The 27360-nt window shown below is 39.8% G+C and overlaps 1 long non-coding RNA gene across 1 annotated transcript in view; it reads left to right on the forward strand.

Annotated features, from left to right (window-relative positions):
* LOC128776482 (uncharacterized) overlaps nucleotides 1-15074 on the forward strand; it is a 101269-nt gene extending 86195 nt beyond the window's left edge. Inside the window, exon 3 of the long non-coding RNA XR_008421528.1 lies at nucleotides 14973-15074. This is a non-coding gene — a long non-coding RNA (uncharacterized LOC128776482). The remainder of the gene's footprint in view (nucleotides 1-14972) is intronic.
* The last annotated feature ends 12286 nt before the right edge of the window (nucleotides 15075-27360 follow it).

Here is a 27360-nt window from a genome sequence, read left to right on the forward strand (position 1 = left end):
CTCTCTCTCTCTCTCTCTCTCTCTTTCTCTCTCTCTCTCTCTCTCCCCCTCTCTTTGTCCCTCCCCCACTGGCTCTGTATCTCTGTCTCTCTCAAAATAAGTTGGTTTTTTTTTTTTTTTTAAATGCCCTACGTCTCAGAAACCCCTCTGTCCCAGGTAGACTGGGATGATGGGTCACCCTTTCCGATAGGCTATTTTGGAAAATGCGGCTTGACCTACTTTCAGATGGGGCATGGAAGGAGGTGGGGACTTTGCGAAGAGATTGAATTTGAAGTAGATTGATCTGACATACTGCTCTGACCCACTTCGCAGTTTTCTCTGGGCCAAATGTAGAGTTCCTAACAGAAGCTCCTAGAGGACATCAGGAGAGCCATGGACGTGTGGGGAAGGCCACTTGATGAGGCAGGTACAGAACTGTCCTGCTGGGTGGCTGTCTTCAACCCACGAGGGACGCGGCCCTGCTTCAAAGGCCAAAGGAGGCCTTTGGCTCAATGGCAAAGCCCAAAGGCTTAAGGGAACAAAGAGCTGGATGATGTTGAAGAACATCCCCTCCCAAATTTTTTTGCTCTGTTTCATAAAGAAACACTGCATTAGTAGGGCATTCTAGCCTTTCTACCCACACTCACTCACTTATCTCACTTCCAGTCCCGCCCCATTGTCTGTACTTCCTGTTGGGATCCCAGCCGCTAGCTTAAAGAGGGTGGTCTGGATCAGTGCTTCTAATCTGGATCAGTGCTCTGCTGAGAGTGGCATCAGCATTATCAAAGTGGGATGTAAATCTACCCTGGGGGCATCATTCCAAACTACCGAGTCAGAATATTTGAGGGTGGGGAATCTAATGCTTCAAGAAGTTCTAAAGGTGGTTCTTAGACAGGTGGATGTTTCAGATGCCGCAAGTTTAGTGTTAGGAAGGTCTCTTCCCAGATATCTATCTATCTATCTATCTATATATATATATATATATATATATATATATATAAAATAAATATAATAAATATATATCTATATATCTAGATATATATCTAGATATATATCTATATATCTAGATATATATATTTACCTTTGTTATGGGATACAGTTAGGATACCAGAAACGGATCTTTTTAGGTCTTGGTTTTACAAGATTTGAGGTAGGATCAAGGCAGTGTTTAAGGTGAATTATTTTCTCCCACCGAGGCAACACCCTTCTGAGTACTCTACCTGAAGCCCCCTGAATTACAGTTTCCATTCTGGCTGGTGGGCAGAGCCCTATCTCCAGCCCTGGGTGAGCTCTGGATGTTGTTGCCTCGAATCCTGTTGGATGGTTCTTTCCATGGATTCAGGTAGTTGCCTCACATGCACGAGCTACTTAGGCTGCTCTCTCTATGCAGCTGTCTCTCTCTCTCTGGCCCTCGGCCCCAAAGACATGAGCTGCCAGGGCCCCCTGGACACCAAGTTCTGTCATCTCAAATCTGGGAGAATGTTGGCTCAGCCCAGGCCCCCTGCCAGCACGGTGGCCTGGAGACTCACTCAGGAGGCCAGCCGGGAAAGCACAGTGCTCGCTCATCCCCAGCGCTTAGGAATCACCCCTTTGTTGCCTGATGTCCCATATCCTGAAAAAATATTATTTCAGATACTTTGCCTTTTGTAGTTGTGTTGGACAGGAAGTGAAGTCTGGTTTCTGTTACTCCTTCTTGACCTGAAGTAGAAGAACTCTTATGCTATTTTGAGGATGATGGCAATGTCCTCTTTTCATATAGACTTTTATTTATACTTTTACTTTCCCCTAGTAAATTTCAGATCACTTCATTATATTCCTCTTCATTATCCTTCAGGGATTTTTTTATTTGAACTGCATTGCACTTTTCAATTTACAGAGTGAATATCTGTAATCCCATTATGAACACAATGAGGAATCCCGAATGTTACACAGCTCTAGGGAGTGCTGTTCGGATTGTATTCTGCAGGAGGGGCCCCTGGTGGAGAAAGGCAATAACACCGTGGCCATGCACGATACACTTCTCCGCTTAGCACGACCTTTTGTGTGTTTGAAAAGAAAGTTAACATTTTCTTCAAAAACGATCTGTATTCTTTTACATGTAATAGCTGTTTTGTAAATTTTTTGTTCTTGCTAACATCTTCTTTGCTGGTTCATTATTTGCCGTGGCTGGTGCAAAGGAACACTACCGGCATTAGTATAATTGTCTTGTCCGCCTCCCTTTTTGTGGCGACCACTCTGAAGACGCAGGATGTACCCTCACCCCAAAGTGGGCTCAAACGTTGAGACTGATGATCCCACACACACACCAAGAAAGTATGAACTGGAGGTCTCTGGGGACAGCAGGGCAGGCTTCCCGAGCAGGTCCCAAATGGGTTGAGAGCCCGGGTGAGAGCCTGGTCAGTGAGGGTTCCCGAGCAGGAGCAGGGACTCACTTCATTGGAATCTCCCGCCAAGAACCACAGGCGAGAGCTTTCTTACCCACCTTCTTATCTGCTTCCATGCGGGCCACACGTGGAAGAGGTAGGGGTCGGGCCTAAAGGTTATCAGAAACCACACATTAGTGGAGGCAGACTCTTTGTTACACTTAGTGAAAGTTTATCTGTTGAGAGACCCAGATGAGTCTCATGGGATTTCTTTGGCATTGACTAGGTCATCTTCAAATAAGGACAATTCAATCTTCTATGCAATCAAGCCACGTTTCTCTCTTTTTCCTTGTTCGCAACCATTTTCTAAGATTCCTGGTAATGTGTTGAGTGATAGCAATGGTAACTGGTATTTCTAACTTGATGTTAAGGAAAAATAATTTTAGCAATTTCCATTAAATGTGGTGATATCTTGTCATTTAGTTTGCAGACAGTCTACAACAAGTAAGGAAAGTTCTCTTTCTTTCTTTCTTTTTTGTTAGAATGTTTATCATGAGTGAGTGTTGAATTAAAATTCATCTGTCTATGGCCATGCCACCCTGAACGTGCCAGATCTCTTCTGATCTCAGAATTAAAAATTCATCTGCTTTTCCTTCAATGATTTAGATGGTTAACAGAGTTGTGTTCACTGTAGTCAATTATATGGGGAATCACATCAATGTATTTTCTGCTACGAAGTTATCTTTGTTTTCCAGTAATAAATTCTAAATGGATATATTCCACTTAAAGTGTTATTTAATCTGCACGACTAAGAATTTATTTAGGATTTTGAGTTTGTATATAGAAGTTGTATCGTGTATTTTATGTGTATGCATACCGTCTGGATCTAGGTCAGTTATTGTAGTTAGACTAGCTTTATATACTGATACGGGAAACTTTTTCCCTCTAGATTCTCTGTTTCTGTAAATTAAGGATTATTTGTTCTTTAAAATTAGAACTCACCAATGAAAAGTCTGGTCTTAGAGCTCTCTTTTGAGGTGTGTGTAAATAACTGAAGTTTTTAATTTTCTTTAAAAAATTTTTTTAATGTTTATTATTTATTTTTGAGAGAGAAAGAAAGCAAGCAGGGGAGGGGCAGAGGGAGAGAGGGAGACACAGAATCTGAAGCAGGCTCCAAGCTCAGAGCTGTCAGCCAGAGCCACATATGGGGCTTGAACTCACAAATTGTGAGATCGTGACCTGAGCCAAAATCAGCCACTTAACCGACTGAGCTACCCAGGTGCCCCAGAAGTTTTTAATTTTCATTTCAATTTCCTTAATACTTCCTTTGATTCAGCTTCTCTTGTTCTTTTTTTTTTTTTTTTTTTTGATTCTCAACATTAAAAAAAAATCTTCAGAAATTATTTTATCTGGACTTATTTATGCACACATTATGCACAAAAACTTTCATAATTAAAAAAAAATCTGTCATTTATCCCATTACATTTAAATTTCTTTCCTTTTCTTGTTTGTCTCTCTTGCTGAAGATTTATCGTAGTGGCTTTTGTTTTGTTTTTAAGATCAGGCCTTGTCTTCTGCCAATATTTTGTATCTTTTTCTGTGTCACCGCTTATTACTTTCTCTGCTCACCCCTTGTGACCAGCTCTTCTTTCTTGAACATCGGGTGGAGAAGTTAACTTGATCACGTTTCTGATGGATCCGTAATGGTGGCTCCATGTATGAACAATGAACCCCACAAATGTTACTAAGAGCTGGTAAGGGGCGGCACAGAAATTTGACTATTTGTTCTTGTAGAGTATACCGTCCAGGAAGCTGTGCTGGTGATTGTTTCTCAGAACCTTCTCCCTGGGGAAGAAAGGAAAGAGTTGATGCCAACTCGCATTTCCTCCTGGTCAAAGCCAGAGGTGCTACCCCCCTTGCTTGACTTTCGGGTGCTGTAACGTTTTGTACAGCTGTGTGTTAACCGGGCAGCTCACGGCCTGGAACCGAGGATGCGTGTCACAGAGCTGAGCGTGTGTGCCATGGATGTGACGTGAGGTGCCGTTGTGCTGTCCCGTGGGGGCTGGTCAGTCTCATGTGGCTGGGCTCTGCACCAGCAGCAGGCACAGGGCAAAGTGGCCACCCCCTGCCCCCGGTCCCACAGATTAGACTGAGAAGACTGAGGGCACGAAAGCTGACCACAACCCTCTCTCTGTCTCTCTCATCTTTCCGTCTGCTTCTTTCTGTCCTTGTGAAGTCACTGTCTCCGCCCCCTTCAGGGCAGCATGTCTGCTGTATGTTGCCGAGTGTGTGTGTCAGAATGAAACCGTGCCTGTGCCTGTGCATGAAATTTAATTTACATACGTGGTTAAAAGTCCGTATCAGCTTTTTAAAGGTTTTTACTTTTTCCGTTCAGCGTAATGTTTTTTGTTTTTTTTTTTTTTTTAGTGTTGCTTTGTATATATCTAATTTTAAGACAAGCTGGGTCTAACATTCCTCCATTAAATATGATATTTGCTGGAGTTTGTGGTTTATTGCAGTATCATTTACAGTTCTATGTGGCAGAACACGGATTCTCTTCTAGCCAATTCAAGTAGAAAAGGGTTCAGTAGAACGTATCATGTGCAAGAAAGTCAGACACCTGGGCTTGGACACTGCATAACTGGGAGTGGACCCACAGTGAGAAACGTCTAACCACCCAGAGCATCACTGGTGGTGAGCATCACAGAGCCCGACATGAGGCTCTAACTCACCAGGCGTGAGATCATGACCTGAACAGAAGTCGGAAGTGTAACCGACTGAACGACCCAGGCACCCCTATTTGCTAAGTCTTTATGCAAGGAAGATCAAGTTTGAGTACACAGAAGCCGAGGTCGGACCGTGACCCCATTTCACCTCCTCAATTGCCTTGCTAGGCATGTAGTTTAGGTCCCAAAGAAAGGGAAAGGATTAGACCATCCAGTTTCTATAGGTACATTAAGTCACAAGGTAAATTAACCAGAATGAAATACTTAAACATTTTATCATATTCTGTTGGAGTAATATGGTTATTCTACAGTATGGTGAATTACAGGGAGAGCATTTCTAATATTGAGGCATCCTTACATTTGGGGACAACCTCTGTTTAGTACTGATGCATTGTGTGTGTGTGAGTGTGTGTGTGTGTGTGTGTGTGTGTGTGAGTGTGTGTGTGTGTGTGTGTGTGTGTTTCCTAACAGTCTTGTTTTCTTTTTAAATAATTGTTAATGTCTACTGCTTTTTTTCCATGTTTTTTTGAACTCTTCATAGATATCATTGTAAAGAATTACATTTTGATGATTTCTAATTTTGCTTTTATAAATAATACTGTAATATACTTTTGTGCCACAAGTGAAATTATTATGTGTCAAATTGTTTTTGAACGAGTCATATCAGACTACTACCAGCACTATGGAAGTATGACTGTTTTGCTGCACTCTTATCAGTACTGGGTATTTCATTAAAAATGGAAATAAAAAAAACTTGCTAATTTTTAAGACAAGAATAGGAATCTAGTTGTTTGAATTTTCACTTTGATTATTAAGCAGATTAGAGATATTTTTAAATGAAAACCCAGTGTTCTTTTTCCCTTCTTTTTTTTTTTTTAAAGTTTATTTGTTTATTTTGAGAGAGAAAGAGAGAGTGCATGCATGTGTGTGCAAGTTGAGGAGGGGCAGAGAGAGAGGCAGGGAGAGAGGGAATCCCACAGCACAGAGCTCGAAGTGGGGCTTGAACTCACGAACTCTGACATCATGACCTGAGCCTAAATCAAGAGTCAGACACTTAACTAACTGAGACACCCAGGCACCCTATTTTTTCCTTCTTTTTAAGAAAAATGTTATTAAAATCTCACATATATACAGAGAAGTACTCAGAGCTCATATGCATCTATATATAGAACATTATACCTAATAACAGCAGAATACACATTCCTCTAAGTGCACATGAAACATTTTCCAAGGTCAGTAATATGTTAGGCCATAGAACAAGCCCCCCAAAATTAGAGTATTATACTTGGGTAATGTATATCACTTATTCTTTAAAATTGGTATAATTCTCCACTACCCCTTTAGCATTTATTTGTATTACAGAAATGAGTTTCTTCTTACTGCAAAGATAGCTTCTATCTTATTAAAAAATTGTTTTTTAATGTTTATTTAATTTTGAAGGCAAGAGAGACAACTTGAGCTGGGGAGGGGCAGAGAGAGAGGGAGACATAGAATCCAAAGTGGGCTCCAAGTTCTGAGCTATCAGCACAGAGCCTGATGCGGAGCTCGAACTCACCAGCCTTGAGATCATGACAGAAGCCAAAGTCGGTCGCTTAACCAAGTGAGTCACCCAGGCGCCCGCTTCTATCTTATTTTAAAACCAAAACGTCAATTTAATGACAATGTCACCTAACTGAGAATACTAAAATTGAGTTTGGTTCTTTGGGACTAGTTTTATTTGCTGAATTTTCATATGAGCAATCAGGAATCATTTTAAATGTTATTTCCTCTTTAACATACAACTTTTCACCAGGTAGGACCAAATGTAATCTCTGAAATCTATATTATTTTAGCATTTAGGAACTATTTAGGGGAAATCGTTGTCTTGTATCCTGAGTGTTTGTGACTGTCATCCAATTTGGAAAGCACATCTAAAACCAAGAAACAATCAAGTGACTGATCTCCCCGCCCTCACCATGAACAGGAGGGAATATTTTCATCTTCACAATGAGAGGAAATCTCATTTCTTTGGGAAAGATTTCCAGTGTTATCTCTACTCACATTGCTTAAGGAGAAATTATAATAGCAAATTTTGTTTTAAAAATAAGGATGAGTTGATGTTACAAAAGAGTCTTTTAAAAAAAATATTGCTGAGGGGTGCCTGGGTGGCTCAGTCAGTTAAGCGTCTGACTTCGGCTCAGGTCATGATCTCGCAGTCCGTGAGTTTGAGCCCCGCGTCGGGCTCTGTACTGACAGCTCAGAGCCTGGAGCTTGCTTCGGATTCTGTGTCTCCCTCGCTCTCTGACCCTCCCCCATTCATGCTCTGTCTCTCTCTGTCTCAAAAATAAATAAACGTTAAAAAAAATTTGAAAAATATATTGCTGCGTCAATGTTAAGGGCAGATTTTTGTCAAATAGCCATGTATCCAATCAAATCCTGAGAAGTTCTCAGCCTTGTGTCCACAGAGTGCTCGTAAAGACCATTTCAAGTCTCATCTTCATGCCGAATTGCAGTTATACTTTGGTAGTAATTACTTTCACTATCTGACTTCACCGACATGGTTTCCTTCCTTTTTCTTTTCTTTTTTCCTTCTTGTTTTTTTCTTTTTAAGATTCCAAGCAGTTTGATTACTTTTGTCTCTCTCAAGACTCAAAAGAAAAAGTATGTTCAAATGCTAGATCTTTTATAAGTAGGGTATTTTCTTGTAATGAACTGAATTAATAGGTTGAAGAAACTACGATAACCAAGAAGCAATTTCTCAGTTGGATGACTTTTATGCCAAAGCGATAACACCTAACTCCCTTTAAATAATGTGTGTGATTTTTTCCCCCCAGAATAGATTACTAAGAGACATCAATTCCTAACGTATTCATATATAAAAGAGAAATCTTTTTTTTTTTTTTTTTTTTTTTTTTTTTTTTGCCTTTTAGGCCTTTGTGAAATTTTTCAAATAAGGGAGATTCTGTTTATTGTTATAACTAGGGTTATGTCTTGGGGAGGGAATTTAAAATAGGAGGAGACATCATGTAGCCAAGCAAAGATAAAGTCAAACCCAGAAAGAGTAATATAATGAAAAAGGTAATTCAGCATTTTTAAAATAGTGGTAGTTTATTCTGAATATGATGACCTGGAGAGAAATAGATGGGGAACACAAGTCATTTCTCTCTTAGATTAGATGTAATAAGAAATCATTTGTTTGTGTTCTGTGAGTAGCAGGATGGAAATACTTTCAACAAGTTGTGCTACCATTGTGGAAACAGACCACTTCTTGCATTTATGCTCGATTGAAAAAGGAAATGGAGGAGGGGGGCACCTGGGTGGCTCAGTTGGTTAAGCGTGTGACTCTGAGTTTCTGCTCAGGTCATGATCTCATTAGTTCAAGCCCCATGTCGGGCTCCTTGCTGACAGTGTGGAGCCTGCTTGGGATTCTCTCTCTTTCTCTCTCTGCCCCTCCCTTGCTCATGTGTACTCCTTTTCAAAATAAATAAATAAACTTAAAAAAAAAAAGAAAATAGATTCAGGTAAACTGGCACATTGTACTTTCTTTCCTCCCTTTTATGTAAGTCTTTTTCCTTTTCCTTTCATTTTCCTTATTTCATGAATATTACAAAAAAGGGGAGAACTGAAAGGATTTACCTTAGGAGAAAGGCAGAAAAAGAAAGAGTAGAACACCTTCTTTAGAAACAATTTCCTACATTATTAAATTTCTACCTTGAAATTTTTCTACAGAATTCTTTGTTCTTCCATTATTCCTTTAGAACTCCATGCTCAAAGAAAAAAGTGAAAGAATTGTGGCGTCTGGGGTAGTTTCCCTCAAGAAAGAGGTTAGCGATGCCACACGAAGCAGTAAAGTGATGCCTGTGTGCCTCCTGGCATTGTTTCCCCAGTTATAAAGCCGGCTGGAAACAATACATTTTTTCTGTCCTCTTGGCAAATGCTCAGAAATTAATTTAATTTTTATTGGCTAGATAGTTATGGAGGCCAGTGCTTCATAAAAGGCTGTTTGATGGGGAGTCCAGGAGTGAGAACGTCTGAGTTCTGACCCTGGTTGTCCTCCTGGGTATTGCTAGATAGGTGAGTTCAGACGCCTGCCATGACCCTTCCTTCGTTCCTCTGAATGGAGTTGGGACAGCAGGCCTGCTGGCCTCACAGGGCTGCAGTGGGCTGAAATTCGACATTATATGTTTGAGCATGTGCTTGGAAAACTGAAAGACACCATAAAAAGGTAGAGTGTTGCTATTCAACAAAAATTCTCGTTATCTCAGTTACTTGGGGTTTTCTAGATTGTTCTCTCTTGTTCGGCATTTCCCTTGAAGACTTCCCAAGATCAGTATCTCTGTGAAGTTTAGAGGTTTGCATGTTTGTCAAGCCCAGTGGGATATAGATTTAATTTTAAAAAAGAAAAAAAGGAAAAAGCTGACTGCGTAAGAGCAATGGTAAATTAGAAACTGAACTACCCTCTTTTTACCTTCCTTCTGGTTAGTCAACTGAAGGTAACTGCTGTGAATTGTTAGAAATAATAGTAAAAATAATGAAAATGATTATTGTAATTATCATTTATTCAGTCCTCTTATATGTCAGGTATTTTCTTTTTATTTATGTATTTATTTGTTTATTTTTATTTTTAAATTTACATCCAAGTTAGTTAGCATATAGTGCAACAATGATTTCAGGAGTAGATTCCTTAATGCTCCTCACCCATTTAGCCCATCCCCCCTACCACAGTCCCTCCGGCAACCCTCTGTTTGTTCTCCATATTTAAGAGTTTCTTATGTTTTGTCCCCCTCCCTGTTTTTATATTATTTTTGATTCCCTTCCCTTATGTTCATCTGCTTTGTATCTTAAGTTCCTCACATGAGCGAGGTCTTATGTTATTTGTCTTTCTCTGACTACTTTCGCTTGGCATAATACCCTCTAGTTCTATCTACATAGTTGCAAATGGCAAGATTTCATTCTTTTTGATTGCCGAGTAATACTCCATTGTATATATATGCCACCTCTTCTTTTGCATTCATCCCTCGATGGACATTTGGGCTCTTTCCATACTTTGGCTATTGTCGATAGTGCTGCTATAAATATTGGGGAGCACATGCCCCTTCGAAACAGCACACCCATATCTCTTGGATAAATACCTAGTAGTGCAATTGCTGGCTCATAGGGTCGCTCTGTTTTTAATTTTTTGAGGAACCTTCATACTGTTTTCCAGAGTGGCTGCACCAGTTTGCATTCCCACCCACAATGCAAAAGAGATCCTCTTTCTCCACATCCTTGCCAACATCTGTTGTTGCCTGAGTTGTTAATGTTAGCCATTCTGACTGGAGTAAGGTGGTATCTCATTGTGGTTTTGACTTGTATTTCCCTGATGATGAGTGATGGTGAGCATTTTTTCATGTGTTTGTTGGCCATCTGGATGTCTTCTTTGGAAAAGTGTCTATTCATGTCTTTTGCCCATTTCTTCACTAGATTATTTGTTTTTTGGGTGTTGAGTTTGATAAGTTCTTTATAGATTTTGGATACCCACCCTTTATCTGATATGTCATTTGAAAATATCTTCTCCCATTCCATCAGTTGCCTTTTAGTTTTGCTCATTGTTTCCTTCACTCTGCAGAAGCTTTTTACTTTGATGAGGTCCCAGTAGTTCATTTTTTCTTTGTTTCTCTTGCCTCCAGAGATGTGTTGAGTAAGAAGTTGCTGTGGCCAAGGTCAAAAAGGTTTTTGCCTGCTTTCTCCTCAAGGATTTTGATGACTTCCTGTCTTACATTTAGGTCTTTCATCCATTTTGAGTTTGTTTTTGGTATGGTGTAAGAAAGTGATCCAGGTTCATTTTTCTGCATGTTACTGTTCAGTGACATAATTTCCTGAAGAGACTGTCTTTATTCCATTGGATATCCTTTCCTGCTTTGTCAAAGGTTAGTTGGCCATATGTTTGTGGGTCCATTTATGGGTTTTCTATTCTGTTCCATTGATCTGAGTGTCTGTTTTTGTGCCAGTACCATACTGTCCTGATGATTACAGCTTTGCAATGCATCTTGAAGTCCAGGATTGTGATGCCTCCTGCTTTGGTTTTCTCTTTCAAGATTTCTTTGGCTATTCGGGGTCTTTTCTGGTTCCATGCAAGTTTTAGGATTATTTGTTCTAGCTCTGTGAAGAATGCTGGTGTTGTTTTGATAGGGATTGCATTGAATGTGTAATTGCTTTGGGTAATATTGTCTTTTTAACAATATTTGTTCTTCCAATCCAGGAACATGGAATATTTTTCCATTTTTTTGTGTCTTCTTATGTTTCTTTCATAAACTTTCTATAGTTTTCAGTGTATAGATTTTTCACCTCTTTGGTTACGTTTATTCCTAGATATTTTATGGTTTTTGGTACAACTGTAAATGGGATCGATTCCTTGATTTCTGTTTCTGTTGTTTCATTATTGGTGTATAGGAATGCAACTGATTCCTGTGCATTGATTTTATATCCTGTGACTTTGCTGCATTCATGGATCAGTTCTATCAGTTTTTTTGTGGAATCTTTTGGGTTTTCCATATAGAGTATCATGTCATCTGTGAAGAGTGAAAGGTTGACTTCCTCCTGGCTGATTTGGATGCCTTTTATTCCTTTGTGTTGTTGCTGAGGCTAAGACTTCCAATACTATGTTGAATAACAGTGGTGATAGTGGACATCCCTGTTGTGTTCATGACCTTAGGGGGAAAGCTCTCAGTTTTTCCCATTGAGGATGATATTAGCAGTGGATCTTTCATATACTGTCATAGACTCTGGGTCTGGAGTTCTGTCTTGTCCAGCAAGAAAGCAGGATGCAGGATTAAAAATGTGAGAGAGGCTAATGTCTGGGAGGAGACAAGAGCCCCAAGGAAGGGTCCTTGCTCCGTTTTTATTAGGATCAGGCGGCTTACAAACGTGGTGATGGGCGTGCACAAAGAGACAATCAAATAGTGAACATTAACTCATGGGCATGAGAGAAAGAGGGTTTTGAAGATATGCTGTGTTAGGGGTTTGGGTTAATATAAAACAAAATCCTGACACCAGGTGGAAGGTTGTTTACAGCAGGAGTGAGGTACTACCTCTGTTTACCTAAACTGGCCTAGGGCACAAGAAAGACAGAGCATGCTACTTTAGGGTCAACAAGGTACCTTTCTTTTGCTAATTAGCTCTGCTCTGGGCAACTTCTCCCTGTAGCAGTCTATAGCCCTATTTAGCTGTTTACCTAATTTGGTCCTTCCTTCCTGTGAAAGCAGCTTTCTGCTATTGTACTAAGTTGGCGGGCATTTCTGCCATGAATACCTAATCTTGTTTACCTCATCTTAGATGTTTTCATCCTGAGATTCCCTATTCCTATACTTTTGTCCTATACTGGGACCTTTGCCCCTCTTGTCCTATACTGGGGGCCTTTGCCCCGTTTACCTAATCTTATTTACCTAATCTTGCTTACCCAAATTTGGGGGTGTACATTCTGTGGCTTTCTAATTCTTTATGCCTTGATAACCCATTGGTGCAAGCTCAGGGAATTCCTAAGCTTATTCCCCACAATACACAGTTTTTATGATCTTGAGGTATGATCCTTCTATTGCTACTTTCTTGAGGGTTTTTATCAAGAAAGGATGCTGTATTTTGTCAGATGCTTTCTCTGAATCTATTGAGAGGATGTGGTTCTTGTCCTTTCTTTTATTGATGTGATGTATCACATCGATTGTTCTGTGGATATTGAACCAGCCCTGCATCCCAGGTATAAATCCCACTTGGTCATGGTGAATAATTCTTTTAATGTATTGTTGGATCCGGTTGGCTGGTATCTTGTTGGGGATTTTTGCATCCATGTTACTGAGGGAAATTGGTCTGTAGTTCTTTTTAGTGGGGTCTTTGTCTGGTTTTGGAATCAAGGTAATGCTGGCTTCATAGAAAGAGTTTGGAAGTTTTCTTTCTATTTCTATTTTTTGGAGCAGCTTAAAAAGAGTAGGTGTTAACTCTTCTTTAAATGTTTTGTAGAATTCCCCTGGAAAGCCATCCGGCCCTGGACTCTTGTTTTTTTGGGAGATTGTTTATTACTATTTCTATTTCTTTACTGGATATGGGTCTGTTCAAATTTTCTTTATGTTTCAGTTTTGGTAGTTTATATGTTTCTAGGAGTTTGCCCATTTCTTCCAGATTGCCCATTTTATTGGCGTATAATTGCTCATAATATTCTTTTATTACTATTTGTATTTGTGCTGGCTTGTTTGTGATCTCTCCTCTTTCATTCTTGATTTTATGTATTTGGGTCCTTTCCTTTCTCTTTTTGATCAAACTGGCTAGGGGTTTATCAATTTTGTTTATTATTTCAAGGAGCCAGCTCCTGGTTTCATTGATGTGTTTTACTGTTTCTTTTGTTTGTTTGTTGTTGTTGTTTTTTCCGATAGCATTGATTTCTGCTCTGATCTTTATTGTTTTCTGTCTTTGTCTGGTTGTGGGTTTTATTTGCTGTTCTTTTTCCAGCTCTTTGAGGTTTAAGGTTAGGTTGTGTACCTAAGACCTTTCTTCCTTCTTTAGGAAGGCCTGGATTGCTATATACTTCCCTCTTATGACCACCTTTGCTGTGTCCTAGAGGTTTTGCATTGTGGTGTTATCATTTTCATTGGCTTCCATGTACTTTTTAATTTCCTCTTTAACTTCTTGTTTAGCCCATTCATTTTTTAGTAGGATGTTCTTTAGTCTCCAAGTATTTGCTATCTTTCCACATTTTTTCTTGTGGTTGATTTCGAGTTTCATAGCATTGTGGTCTGAAAATATATCCACAGTATGATCTCGATATTTTTGTACTCATTGAGGGCTGATTTGTATCCTAAAACATGATCTATTCTGGAGAATGTTCCAGGTGTACTGGAGAAGAACGTGTATTTCACCGCTTTAGGATGAAAGTTCTTAATATATCTGTTAAGTCTGTCCGGTCTAGTGTGCCATTCAAAGCCATTGTTTCCTTGTTGATTTTCTGTTTAGATGATCTGTCCATTGTTGTAAGTGGGGTGTTGAAGTTCCCTACTATTATATGGTATTATTATCAATGAGTTTATTTATGTTTATGATTAATTGATTTCTATATTTGGGTCCTTCCACATTTGGAGCATAAATGTTTACAATTGTTAGGTCTTCTTGGTGGATAGACCCCTTAATTATGATATAATGCCCTTCTCCATCTCTTGATACAGTCTTTATTTTAAAGTCTAGATTGTCTGATATAAGTATGGCTACTCCAGCTTTCTTTTATTGACCATTAGCTTGATAGATGGTTCTCCATCCCCTTGCTTTCAATCTGAAGGTGTCTTTAGGTCTAAAGTGGGTCTCTTGTACCAGCATATAGATAGATCTTGTTTTTGTATCCATTCTGTTACCCTATGTCTTTTGATTGGAGAATTTAGTCCATTGATGTTTAGAGTGAGTACTGAAAGATATGGATTTATTGCCATTGTGTTGCCTGTAGAGTTGGAGTTTCTGGTGGTGTTCTCTGGTCCTTTCTAGTCTTTGTTGCTTTTGGTCTTTTTTTTTCTTTTCTCCCCTCAGAGTCCCCCTTAAAATGTTTTGCAAAGCTGATTTAGTGATCATGATCTCCTTTAATTTTTGTTTGCCTGGGAAACTTTTTTTTAATCTCTCCTTCTATTTTGAATGACAGCCTTGCTGGATAAAGAATTCTTGGCTGCATATATTTCTGTGCCAGGTATTTTTTTTGTGCCTTGCACGTGCTATCTCATTTAATCTGTACACGGTCTCAGGCAGTACCTTTGCCATTCACGTCCCCACTTCCTGGAATGTACTAAGCTTCTCCATATGAATAAGTACTCGACTCTGCATCAAGTTAACAAGCATAAAACCTGGAAATTTTAGGAGGTGTAAGAGATTATTCATTGTTTTTGATTTCTTTCCCTTATTTATTGTTTTAATTTTCTAGGTATTCTCTTTTGAACGGGAGAGTCGTGTGGCCACCCTAGATCCCCAGAAACATACCCTACTTGTACGGGCAGGATCCAACTCAGACTTGATGAAGCAACTGGTAAGGTTGTTCTTTATACTCAGCAACCATTGCAGAACAATATTCAGTTGTGTAATGGAGCTGTTTTAGCCAAAGATAATTTTCCCTCTAGATGTTAATAAGTGATAAATGTGGGAATTTAAAAACGTAATCTTGATTCCTTTTGCGTATGGTACCAGAATTCTATCCTACAATGGACCTAAGGTAAGTGTAACTCGTGTAAAGTAAAAGAAAGTCAAATACCACCAACACTTATTTTTAAGGTTTATCTATTTTGAGAGAGAGAGAGAGGGAGAATCCCAAGCGTGTTCCCTGCTGTCAGCACAGAGTCTGACATGGGGCTCGAACTCACACACCTTGAGATCATGACCTGAGCCGAAATCAAGGGTCTGACGCTTATCTGACTGAGCCAGCCAGAGGCCCCCAACCAACACTTTTTAAGTTTAAAAGGAGATAACACTTTTTTTCCCCCTACAAGCAGTCCAGGAAAATGTTACTTAATTCCTATCTAATGACACTGAAATCTAAAAATCTTTAAACCTAAAGAAACATCTTCCTTAAGAATATTGATGGTGCTAGTCATTTTAAACCTTGACATTTTACAAGTGGACAGACTGACAGAACACACCTTATTCTGAGATAACTATATAAGAAATACTAGAAAAAATGTTTTTCAGGTTCATTTACATTCAGAAGTAAAATTCGAAATGCAATAGCAAACTATTTAAATAGTTTTGTGTTGGGGCTCCTGGGTGGCTCAGTTGGTTAAGCATCCGACTTTGGCTCAGGTCATGATCTTGTGGTTCATGGGTTCGAGCCCTGCCTTGGGCTCTATGCTGACAGCTGGGAGCCTGGAGCCTGCTTCGGATTCTGTGTGTCCCTCTCTCTCTGCCCCTCCCCCGCTCACACTCTGTCTCTCTCTCTCCCCAAAATAAATTAACATTTAAAAAAATTTTAAATAGTTATGTTTGTACCATGAGGTATTTCTAGATAACATTCCATTTACATTCTTATGTATTTTGGTTCTTGAGCCGAAAGAACTTTAAATATTCACCTCTAACTTCAGTATATTGAAATCTTTTCTTGAAAAGTTTAAAATGGTTTCACTGTATGTGGAAGTGGGAAGGATAAGGTACCCTTTTAATTTTAATTTTGTTTGTTTCACAGAAAGTATTTCCTAAAATTGCTCATAAATGTTTATCATAAATTAAGCATTTGTAACATGAACATATGACCATTATGTACAATCATTCTTTTCTTTCGCTGCAGAAAATCTTGTTTATGGCATCAAACTTAGATAAACCACAACATAATGTTGTCAATAATTTTTATTAGTACTTAGTGGACCAGAAAATGAAGCGGCTCAGTACAGTCGGGGCTTCAGGATGTTATTAACCTTGAGAAGCAAGCTTCCTGTATTTGGTTGGAAAGGATGCGACCCTGTATTTTGACTCCTCGTTTAGTAAAATAAATTCACCATTTCTTCCTCCTGCAGTCCTCTCAGATTGCTGGGAGGACTCCCAATTTGAGGTGGAGAGTAGGAATAAGTGCTTCGTTGCCATCTGGAGATAAATGTGAGGTCGGGAGTAATATGGCATGCATCTTTTTTTTTTTTAAGTTATTTATTTTGAGAGAAACTGAGACGCTGCAAGTGGGGGAGGGGTAGAGAGAGGGACACAGAGAATCCCAGGCAGACTCCGCACTGTCAGCGCAGAACCTGACGCGGGGCTCGAACCCACGATACCGTGAGATCGTGACCGTGAGGTGAAAGCAAGAGTTGGAGGCTTAGCTGACTGAGCCACCCAGGCGCCCCTATATCACGCATCTAATGAGAAAAATTATTCTGCAGATTCTCAGAGTCTTGATTCCAAGATTTGGAATGAAGGGAATTGGTGTGGCATGCGTCACACGGAACAGAAGTAAGCCTTTACAAACCTCATTGTGTATGGCTTGCTGCTCTCCTGACTGGTTGTCTATTCTGGGCGTTGGGAGTTGGATCACAACTTCTGTCAGGATCCAAACACCTATCTCAAATATATTGACTCTTAAACTCAGCACTGTATAAAAACAGCAAGAATTAGTAGGCTTGAATTCCAGTGCTCTTTCTGCTACAGATGACCCTTTTACTTTGCACATATCCCTTGGCCTTTCTCTAGTTCGTACTTCGTGAGGTCTTGTTTCAAGGAACGGCAGCTACGTGCTCGTTATCTGCCAGCAGAGCCTGCTAGTGAGCATTGTATTGTAGGGTTGTGGAGAGAGTCTGGGGCCAGCAAAGTCTTGCACACGGACTCTAGTCCATGTGTCACAGCTAGCTGTGAAAGCCCGGATGCAAGTCTTCTAAATCTTGATTTCTTCATCTGTAAAATGAAGTGATTAGACTGGTTCGTAGCTGAGATTCCTCCCCCCTTTCTCATTGCCTTTTTAAATTAATCCTAGTTTATATAATGCATCAATCGATGCACGTGCATACCCGTTAGAACTATCACACGATCTTTAACTCTCCTGTTGTAGGTGCCAGGAAACCAGGCGTTCATTTATTTTTGGAGCAGAAGCAGGGTTCTAATGTTCCATACTTAGCATTTGAAAATTATACTTCGTAGCCTTCACAGAGAGCAGGCAAAGACATAATAAGCCCTAGTTAAGGCAGAGCCTCTTGTGGGAGGTGATGGTGACCTCGGGAGGGTCCTGAGAGAAGGGAGGTTACTTTTGAGTGAGAGGGTAGATTAGACTGAGATTAGCTCCTTCCCCTCGTTCAGTAGACCTCCATCTCTTGGACCTTGGAGGGGAGATCAAAGTGCAGGATGATACGCTCTAATAAAATGAATGGGATGCAATTTTCTCAGTCACAACCCTTGAGAGCAATTCACCATTGCCAGGAGGTTCTGAAACAACAAAGGATACAGAGCAGACTGTGGACTGCTCTGCTCCTGGTTCCTTGGACAGCAAGCATCTGATGATGATCTCTTTTAGATCTGACCTCGGTGAAATTTGGTAGTAATAAGATAAAAATGTTGTCTCTTGAAAACATTACTTCTAACAGCATAGAGTATAGCATTTGCTATCTTAATTCCATAATTTCCAATTCTATTTGTCAATTAGGATCTGCCAAAAATATCCCACATTTTTAGTCTCTCTTTGGGACTTTGATGAGCTTATCTTCTAGGATGGCATTTCCTGCAGATTGCTGAATGACTTTAGAATGCCTGTGTTGGCCCACTTTGTAAGGATATGGTGCTGATGAGACCCTGTTAGTGGGTTTGGCAAGTTTTTGCCTCCACGTGGGGCAGTAGAAGGTGATTTTACCCCCCATAGCCACAGGCTGTGGACCCAGCTTGGTGATTACTTTCCAGATGCTTTGGCTCATGAAAGAATGAGGTAAGAAAGTTGGGGCTAACCCTGAAACCTCATCACCACTCTGGGGAAGGCAGTAAGAATTCCTAGTATGGGTCAAGACATGTGTATGACCAGCAGTGCATTTGAAATCCCCAACCTGGGGCTACTCCAGGTTCACTGGGTTCATTGTTGCTGATGGGGTCCAGAGTCTGTGAAAACGTAAAAAGCATGTGGTTTGTATTTTACAGACAGAAGACCATGTAGTTAGTGTGCATATTTGAACATGTTCTCTTTTTTTTCTTAGACATTTTCTCTGTTAAATGGGGCTTTTGCAATAGTCGGATAGCATGTGCAAGAAAGGTATGTATAGAGCTTCATTTTTCTGAATTAGCTGCAGCAAAGCATTGATTCTTTTTAGGCTCTCCATCATGATTCCTTCCAAGTTTTGGGTCCAGAAAAGGATATATTATGCCTGAAGGCTATCATCATCTTAGTTAATTGAGTTCAGTAAAAAACTCAGTAACTTTGGTGTTAAATAGACAGTAGGCTGTAGACACTGTGGAAAACAGAAAGGCAAGTAGGAACGCTTTCATGGTTTCCAGAGGTTTTTATTATAGTGAGGGAGGTGGACATGGATGAATTAAAGAGGACGGAAAGCAGACCTTGAAGACAAAAGAAAGAGAGTACAAGGGAGGTGAGATCACAGGGAAGGTGTGATTGGTTTCAGATGGGGAAACCACGGAAGGCTTCCTGGAGAAGGTATACAGCTTTAAAGAATGGGTGAACTTAAATATGTTTAGTTTCTTTCCTTGTTTAAATTTTTACTTCTCTTTTTTTCATTTCTTTACTTCCTCCCTCCCTCCTTACTGCCTTTCCTTTTTTCTCCTTTCCTTTCCTTTCCTTCCCTCCTTCCCTCCTTCCCTCCCTCCCTGATTTATTCAACAAATATTTCAGACTTCCTACTATGTTATGGTGGTAGGTGTTATACTAATGGATAATGCAGTCATATGGTGGAGACAGATTTTTAAGCAAAGTACCATATTCATATGAATTGATATATGTTCTGAGGAAAAGAATTTGTCATGTGAGCTGTACCTGAGGAAACAGATGTGGGAGTTGGGGGATGCCGGACCTGAAACTTGACCTGAGATCCAAAAGTGGGCAGAGCCTGATGAACCCTAAAGGACGAGAGGGAGGCACATTTCAGTAGAGGCAATAGCTCAAATATGGATGAGAACATGATGCCGACTGTGGAGTATCACACTTTTTACAACCCCAGTCGTAACACATACTAGTTCTGTGACCTTAGGCACTTTGCTTACGGCTTCTAGACCACATTCTTCCCTTTGTAAATGGGGGTAATCATAGCACTTACGTTCAAGACTTACATTAAGGAATATATATATGTGTATGTGTATGTATTAGTTTATATAAATATTAAATAAATACATTAATATATAATGCTATTATCATAATATTAAGGATTAGTATATACTAATTTATTAAACCCTTAAAATTACTTTATATATATTATTATATATATTATAAATATATTAGAATATAGTAGGTATTATAGATAGAATATATATATATATATATAATATATATATATATATATATATATATATATATATATATATATATATATATTAGGACCTAATATATATATTGGAATAGCATGTGGTACATATCATCATTATTGTTTTTATACCCTTGAGTCCAAATTAAAAACCTGACTTGTCCAATTTAATAAATCTGCATTCAGCCCTAGATGCCTTTGCCTTATATGATACCTTTTCCATTCTTGAAATGATTTGAATCTCCAAGTTTACTTTCTCTTTTTTTCTGAAAGAAATCATTTATAGGACAAAAATTGCTTCTCAACTATTCAAGCTAAGTTGCTGGAATATATTCCTACTCGGCGGGAACAGTGGGAGTCTTTTCAGAAAAGTCACACATTTTCAGTGTGTTTTATGAGACAGGGTCACAGGATAGTTAAAGTAATCTGTGCTTGTATAATTTCTCTTCTACAATAATCTTTTCACCTTACAATCTTTAAGATCTTATCCCTTTTTCCAACCGATCTCAAGACCAGCAGCACATGGTTTTCCTGCACTTACAACTTCATTTGTACCTGTTTTTAGGTCAAGTTTATCCTGGTGGCGCATTCTTGATTTCTGGAGACTCTGTGCCATTTTCTTGGCTTTCGTTGGTTTGGTTTTGATCTCATCTGTTACGATTTTGAATGATAGAGCATCTTACTTGATGCTTTGTCGTTTGAATACTCATAACTCACCTTTCTCCTTCTATTACGAGTTCCCCCAGATTGAAATAAATTCCTGTCTCTTAAACTTCTGTTCAGGCACACCATTACGTTCATTTCTGTTACAGCCCCACACCTGGTACTCAACGCATAAACACGTATAAAACTGAATCATCCATATATATGCTCCATCTTTCCAATTAGATAACAAACCTTCGAAGGTAGGACCATGCGTATAATTCCCTTGTATTTTCCTGACATATCCAACCCCGGGATCAGCACACAGCAGTCGTTCAGGAAATCCTCGTTGAATGGATTTGAAATACTTCTGTAGCAGGGCTTTGGGAACTTGTTTGGGGCAGCTTTCTGAGCTTATAAGTATAAATGAGAACTTAAGTGACTGTGGAAGAAATTATCCTAAATTTAGAAGTCAGTAGCTTTTTCATTTTGTGCAGTGGTTTTGAGGGAAAAATAGACTTGCCCACCGTCAGCTGCTAGGTTGTCATACAAAAATAAATCTGAATTAAATAATGAAATTTTGTGGTTAATATATATTTTGAATAAAATCCAGTAAGTTGGGTTCTAGACATGGTTTACATGGGATAGAAAGATATAAAATGGGGAGGGACCACATTTCCATAGCGGCTGAGCTCGGTGCATGAATATGGTTATAAAACCATGTCAACCTGCCACATCGTTTTCCTGACACAATTCGTGCCATATTCTCCGTTTCTGAAGCCATTACCTGAAGATAAAAGCCTGAGATCAAAAGCTGTCAGCTCACTCATTTGGTCTCCTAATACCTCAGTCTAACAGTTTACTAGAAATTCCTACAGGAAAATCCAGTCCTCTCCTCTGAGTGGCATCATTTATGCTGAACTTGGCCAACTCATTTAGTGACGGCATGCCGTGAACATTGCATTGTGCACCCAGATTTCCAGCTGGTAAAAAGACTAAAGGTTTGCATGTGAAAAAAATCACTTGTAGTGTATACAACCTTATGTACATTCTATGACTGTTTGGTTTACTAGGGGCCAAAGCCTTCTGATTAATTAAATTCACATGAAATAAAATGTGCTCAAATCAAGCTCAACTCCTTTGGGTTTTCCTGTTTGGTTTCTAACTTCAGCACATGCTAATTCTTCCACCACCTGGGTTTCTGCTTCCTAATTTCTTGCACTTCCATCCCAGCTCTTTTCCTCCTCGGGAAACACCTCTTCTGCTTAATGGAAATAACTCCAATTTTGAGTGGGGCAGTAGAAGCCAGCGCCGTGGTGAAAGGGGCGGGACACGTATGAAGGGATTGAGTGTTTTGTGCTCCTGGAGGAGGGAACACCTGGAGAAGTGTTGGTCAGAAGAAAGAAAGGCAGATATGCCATGATGAGGAGGGCAGATGTCATCGTATATGCAACTGGGAGCCAAAGAAGTGGAAATAACTCTGCATGAACTTTAAAAGCATTTGCTAACACAGGCATTGTTTAAATGGCCACATTTTGGCCACATGTTGGATATTTTCAGTTTGAGTCTCATAAAATTGTGTAATATTTTAATTATTCTTCCATCTACATTTCTCCCTTTTTCTATTTTTTGAAAAAACTAAGAGAGTAAGTCTTTTTCTCCTGTAATTTATAGGTAAGCATTTTCAAAGCAACGTGGTTTCTGGTGCATGCCATAATGTAAAAGAAATTGCTCTCTATCTAAATAACATAAACAACCCAAAACTCTGGTCTTCCTCGAACGTCACGCAGCACACAACATGAGTGCAGAATGAAGCTTAATGAGTAAAAACCGTAATACATTCTATCTTGTTGCACTAATTGTTTTGTCATGGGAGGTAAATGAATATACCTTTCCTTCATCGCGCCTGCAAAACAAATGATATGACTGTTTCTCGCCAGATTTGATCTCAAAATGAGATAATAGATCGCTGAATCCAAGCCAGAAAGTCAATCAGGCTAATCTCAACACCAGACCTGAAATAATTAAATCTCTCCATTGTATAGGAGCTCATATTTGGCTGATGAATTGATTTTAATCTTTTTCATACTTTATTTGTATTATGCCTTTGATGATGGCTATCTGGGCAGTAATAAATGGCTTCATTAAATAAGTAGCTAATTAAATAACTACCTAGATACCAATAAACAGCCAAACATAGAAACCAAAGATGTTGAACAGAATTTAAATAAAGGTACAGCTGAGCGTCATTGTTTCCAGTTTCTTGCCAAACATTAATTACCTCTTTTATATAAACAACTGAGATTATAATTCAGCCACTTTAAAATTGGGGGAAAAATGAACAGAAATGTTGAATGGTTAACATATTGGCAAAGCTATCAGAGGTGACCAACATTTATACAGAGTCTATCCTGAAACCACATTCTAGTTTCTTGTTTAACTTGAATGCCAACTTACTTTTTGGAATCACCCATAAATTTTCAATTCCATTCACTGGGCTACTGGTTACTAACATATTACTATGTTTTTAGGAACTGAGATACCTTGATAAGTAAGTTTCTTCCTACAATTGTTTCCCACCTCCCACCCCCACCCCTGGTCCCCTGCAGACTCCTTCTCACCTGAACAACGGAGTGTGTATTTCTGACTGAAGTCTCAAGGCTAAACCCTTAGCTTGGTTTCTGCCTCAAGTAGGATGCACATTGATTCCTTATTTTCTCATTTACTTAGTAGTTAAGTTCATGTCCAAATATATGAAGTAGGAGTGGGAGAGGAGGGATTACAGATAAGTGACTCTATGTCCTCAAAGACCTTCTGATTTGTGGGAAGCCATTAATAGTGAAAAGGCATCATAGTGCAGTGCTAGCGACAAGTGTTCAAACTCGTATCTTATGTCTAAACTCAGTCCACTGGAGCGTGGTTGCAGGTCTAGGTCTCAGAAAAAGTAGCACCCTAAGATGGACTTCAAAAGGACGTAATACTCAGCCCAGGGAGGGTGTGTAGGGGGGTGGAAGTTATTTCTGCCACTGGAGAAGTAAGAAGAGACCAATTAATGGAAGAACTTTTGTGCCGACCTCCTGTGGGTGAATTTTATACTGAAAACTAGTTCAGAGATTGGGAGGCATAGTCTAAAGGATTTTCAATAACAGCACGATCAGGTTTGAATTTTAGAATGATTTGAAAACCTGTTAAATGAATATAAGTTGATGAATTCTAAGAGTAATTGGTTCGTGGATTTGCCTGCTTACTGATTGCTTTGACTGGACCCTCGTGCTGGCATTCTGGTTAGCTACCTCTTGTCTCCCGTCAAGGTCGCCTCTCTCCTTGTCCCACCTCACACGTTTCCAGGTCAACTCCAAAGACCTGAACCCTAGTGAGTCTTTGATTCATCAGCTCTATACTCTGTTGATTCTACCAGCTTTTCATCGTCCCTTCCTCACCTTGCTGATCTTCTCTCGTTGCCCAGTTTATGTTATATTATAGAGCCATTCCCTCCCCCTCCTCATCTGAAATAATTCCAAACCTGCCAAAATCCACCTCTCTTTTGTATTTGCATCCAGGCCATTAAAGAGAAACATGCAGTTCTGCTGGCTGGTCTCACTTTATATTGATGATCTTAGTGCTGCCTGGTAATTCTATTCCATTTCCTTTCTATTTTACTGAAAGATCAAAACAATCAGAAAAGAACCTCCGCGGTCCCATCCTCACGTACCAACTTACTTGCCTCTGCAGCCATGTGCTGTCACTCCTATTTTGATGGCCAGGTCGTCTCCTGTATCTAAGGACAACCCCTTCTTTGTGCCCTGCATGGCGTCCCTTTGTTCAAAATCCACATCATGCTCCAGACATCCCCAGTGTAATAGGATTTCCCTCTGCAGGATCATTTCCACAAGCACACACATCCCATACCGTCCTCCATGTTAAAAAGTAATTCTTCATTGATCTTACCTTCAACTGCAGCTCGGCTCCCTTTTATGGAAAGGTTCCCCCCAAAAGTTGTCTGTATTTGTTGTCTGCTTTTTCTTTCCTCGTTTTGTCTTTAGAACCCACTCCAATTACTATTTGTATTTTTTTATTTGTTAAAAAGATTTTTTTAACATTTATTTTTGGGAGAGAGACAGAGCATGAGCAGGGAAGGGGCAGACAGAGAGGGAGACACAGATCCGGAAGCAGGCTCTAGGCTCTGAGCTGTCAGCACAGAGCCTGATGCGAGGCTTGAACTCATGAGCTGTGAGATCATGACCTGAGCTGAACACAGCGCTTAAGCAACTAAGCCACAAGGTGCCCCGCCAACGACCATCTTTAATTGCCATTAAATTACCATTTACCGTGTCATTATCCTTTGCACCTGCTCTGTATTCCTTCTTATATTTCCTTGTTTGCGACTGTGGACTTACTCTTCTGATCAAGTCCCTTGAATATTTCTTTAGTACTTCTGCTGGTGGTAAATTGTTTTTATTTATATGAACGTGTCTTTCATGCTCATTCTTGAAGGACATCTTCACTGGCAAAATTATAGGGTGGCATAATTTTATTTTAGCACTACCTTTTCCTTGGCTTCCATTGTGTCTTCTGAGAGGTCAGCTTTTCCTTCAGTTTTTGCTCCTTTGAAGAAAAGTTGCATTTCCCCCCCACCCCTCTGGCTGCTTTTCATGTTTTATCTTTGTCTTGTTTTGAAAAATGTTAGCATGATACTCCCATGTGTACCTTCAAAAACATTTGTCCTACCTGTGGATCCTGCTTCAATTTATGTTTATGCTTCGAAGGTTTTAGAATTTTTAGCCCGGTTTCAAATTTTATTCTGCCTGATTTTCTCACTCTGTTTATTAGACTTGCTTTCTGTGTTTTCTGAGCCGGCCACCTTCTCTTCTACGTTTCAACCTCACATGTCTTTGTCCTTCTGGATACTGCTTCTGACCTTTCAGTTCACTAATTCTAGCTGTAATTAATCTGCCATTAAACCCACCTATTTGTTTTACTATAATTGGTCTTTTTTTCAACTCTGCTTTTTTATTTTATTTTTATTTTAAAAACTTTTTTTAATGCTTACTTTTGAGAAAGAGAGAGAGAGAGCGAGAGAGAGAGAGAGAGAGAGAGAGCAGGGGAGGGGCAGAGAGAGAGAACAGAGGATCCAAAGCTGACTCCGGGCTCTGAGCTGTCAGTGATGAGCCCGATGTGGGGCTTGAACTCAGGGACTGCAAAATCATGACCTGAGCCAAAGTCACGTGCTTAACTGAGCCACCCAGGCACCCCTCAACTGTGCCTTGTCTTCCTTTATGTTTTCCACTCATATGCCCTGTTTCTCTATCCTGTCCTTTATTTAATGGAATGTCAGAAGCATAATTATTTTATATTCACTCTCACAGCCCCTGTGGATCTATTTCTACTGTCACTTAATCCTGCTGTTAAAAAGAAATGTTGTCTTCTTGTGCACGAGGCTATTTTTTATTGTGTGCCAAATATGGTATTAATGATTATAGCAACAAATTGAGCACAGCCCTAGAAATTGAGAGGATTCCTTGTGGGAATCATAACTTGGTACATAGCTCATTAGTGCTCTGAGCACGCACACAGAGTTCGCCTGCTCTCGGCTTCCTCTTGGAGGGCCTTGGGCTTTGGTTTGGGCTTCAGAGAGTACTCTGCCTCCCAACCTCTCAGCTACCTTCTCCGGAGTCAGGCCTTGCCCATGGTAAAAGGGGTCATAGATTCTGGGCTCGTCATTTGGAGTTTATTCTCTTCCCAGATCATGGCTTAGTAAATAAAAAAAAAAATCAAACGTTCATAAGTAGAAAAGTATCTCTGCAGATTAAACAATTTCCACTTTCTTTTTAGCTCTCTAATGCTTGTAAGAAGATAGTTTTTATCTTTGGTCTAGCTTTCAGAGTTTCTCTCAAAGGTAGGGTTGGCCTAATGTAAGACATTTCATCTTCCCTTACTGGAGCTGGAGGTCCTTGCGCCTTGGGCCTCTCCTTCGACTGGATTCCAGAGTAGCACTTGCCCCTTTTAAGGCCTCTTCCTCACACCTTCCTCTCCCTCCCCTCTGCTGCTTCTCCTTATCTTGCCAGTTTGCAAATAACTAAGTGCCCTGAGCTCATCCCTTGGTGCTCTCCTTTTCTCTTTTCTTTCTTTCTTTCTTTCTTTCTTTCTTTCTTTCTTTCTTTCTTTCTTTCTTTCTTTCTTTCTCTTTTTTCTTTCTCTTCTTTCTTCTTTCTTTCTCTTCTTTCTTTCTTTCTTTCTTTCTTTCTTTCTTTCTTTCTTTCTTTCGACAGTGACAGCGTGAATGTGAGTGGCGGAGGGAGGCAGAGAGAGAGAATCCCAGGCAGGCTCTGTGCCCAGTGCAGAGCCAGATGTGGGGTTCAATCCCAAGACCCTGCGATCATGACCTGAGCTGAAATCAAGAGTCAGACACTTAACCCACTGAGCCACCCATGCACTCCCCCCCACCCTTGTGTATCCACACCACTACTTAGAGGTGTTGGCATCCAGCCTCACAGCTTCCAAGAGCTCCCATATGCTGACAGCTTCTACATGTACGTGTCCAGCTTGGGTTTCTCTCCTGGCCTCCCAGTTTATGAACCATATCAACTATTCAGCATATTTACTTGGATGTCAAACAAACATTTCATACTTAAGATGCCCCCAAATTCTCTGTCTAAATTCTCTGTCCCAAATGTGTCTCTTCTGCCATCTTTCCTTTCTGAGGAACTGGTAGCTCTATTCCTTTAGCTGACTGAGTTAAAGAACCTGCTATCA

This window comes from Panthera pardus, unplaced genomic scaffold, assembly GCF_024362965.1.
Source record: "Panthera pardus isolate Hobbes unplaced genomic scaffold, ASM2436296v1 HiC_scaffold_13, whole genome shotgun sequence".
NCBI classification, from domain to species: domain Eukaryota; kingdom Metazoa; phylum Chordata; class Mammalia; order Carnivora; family Felidae; genus Panthera; species Panthera pardus.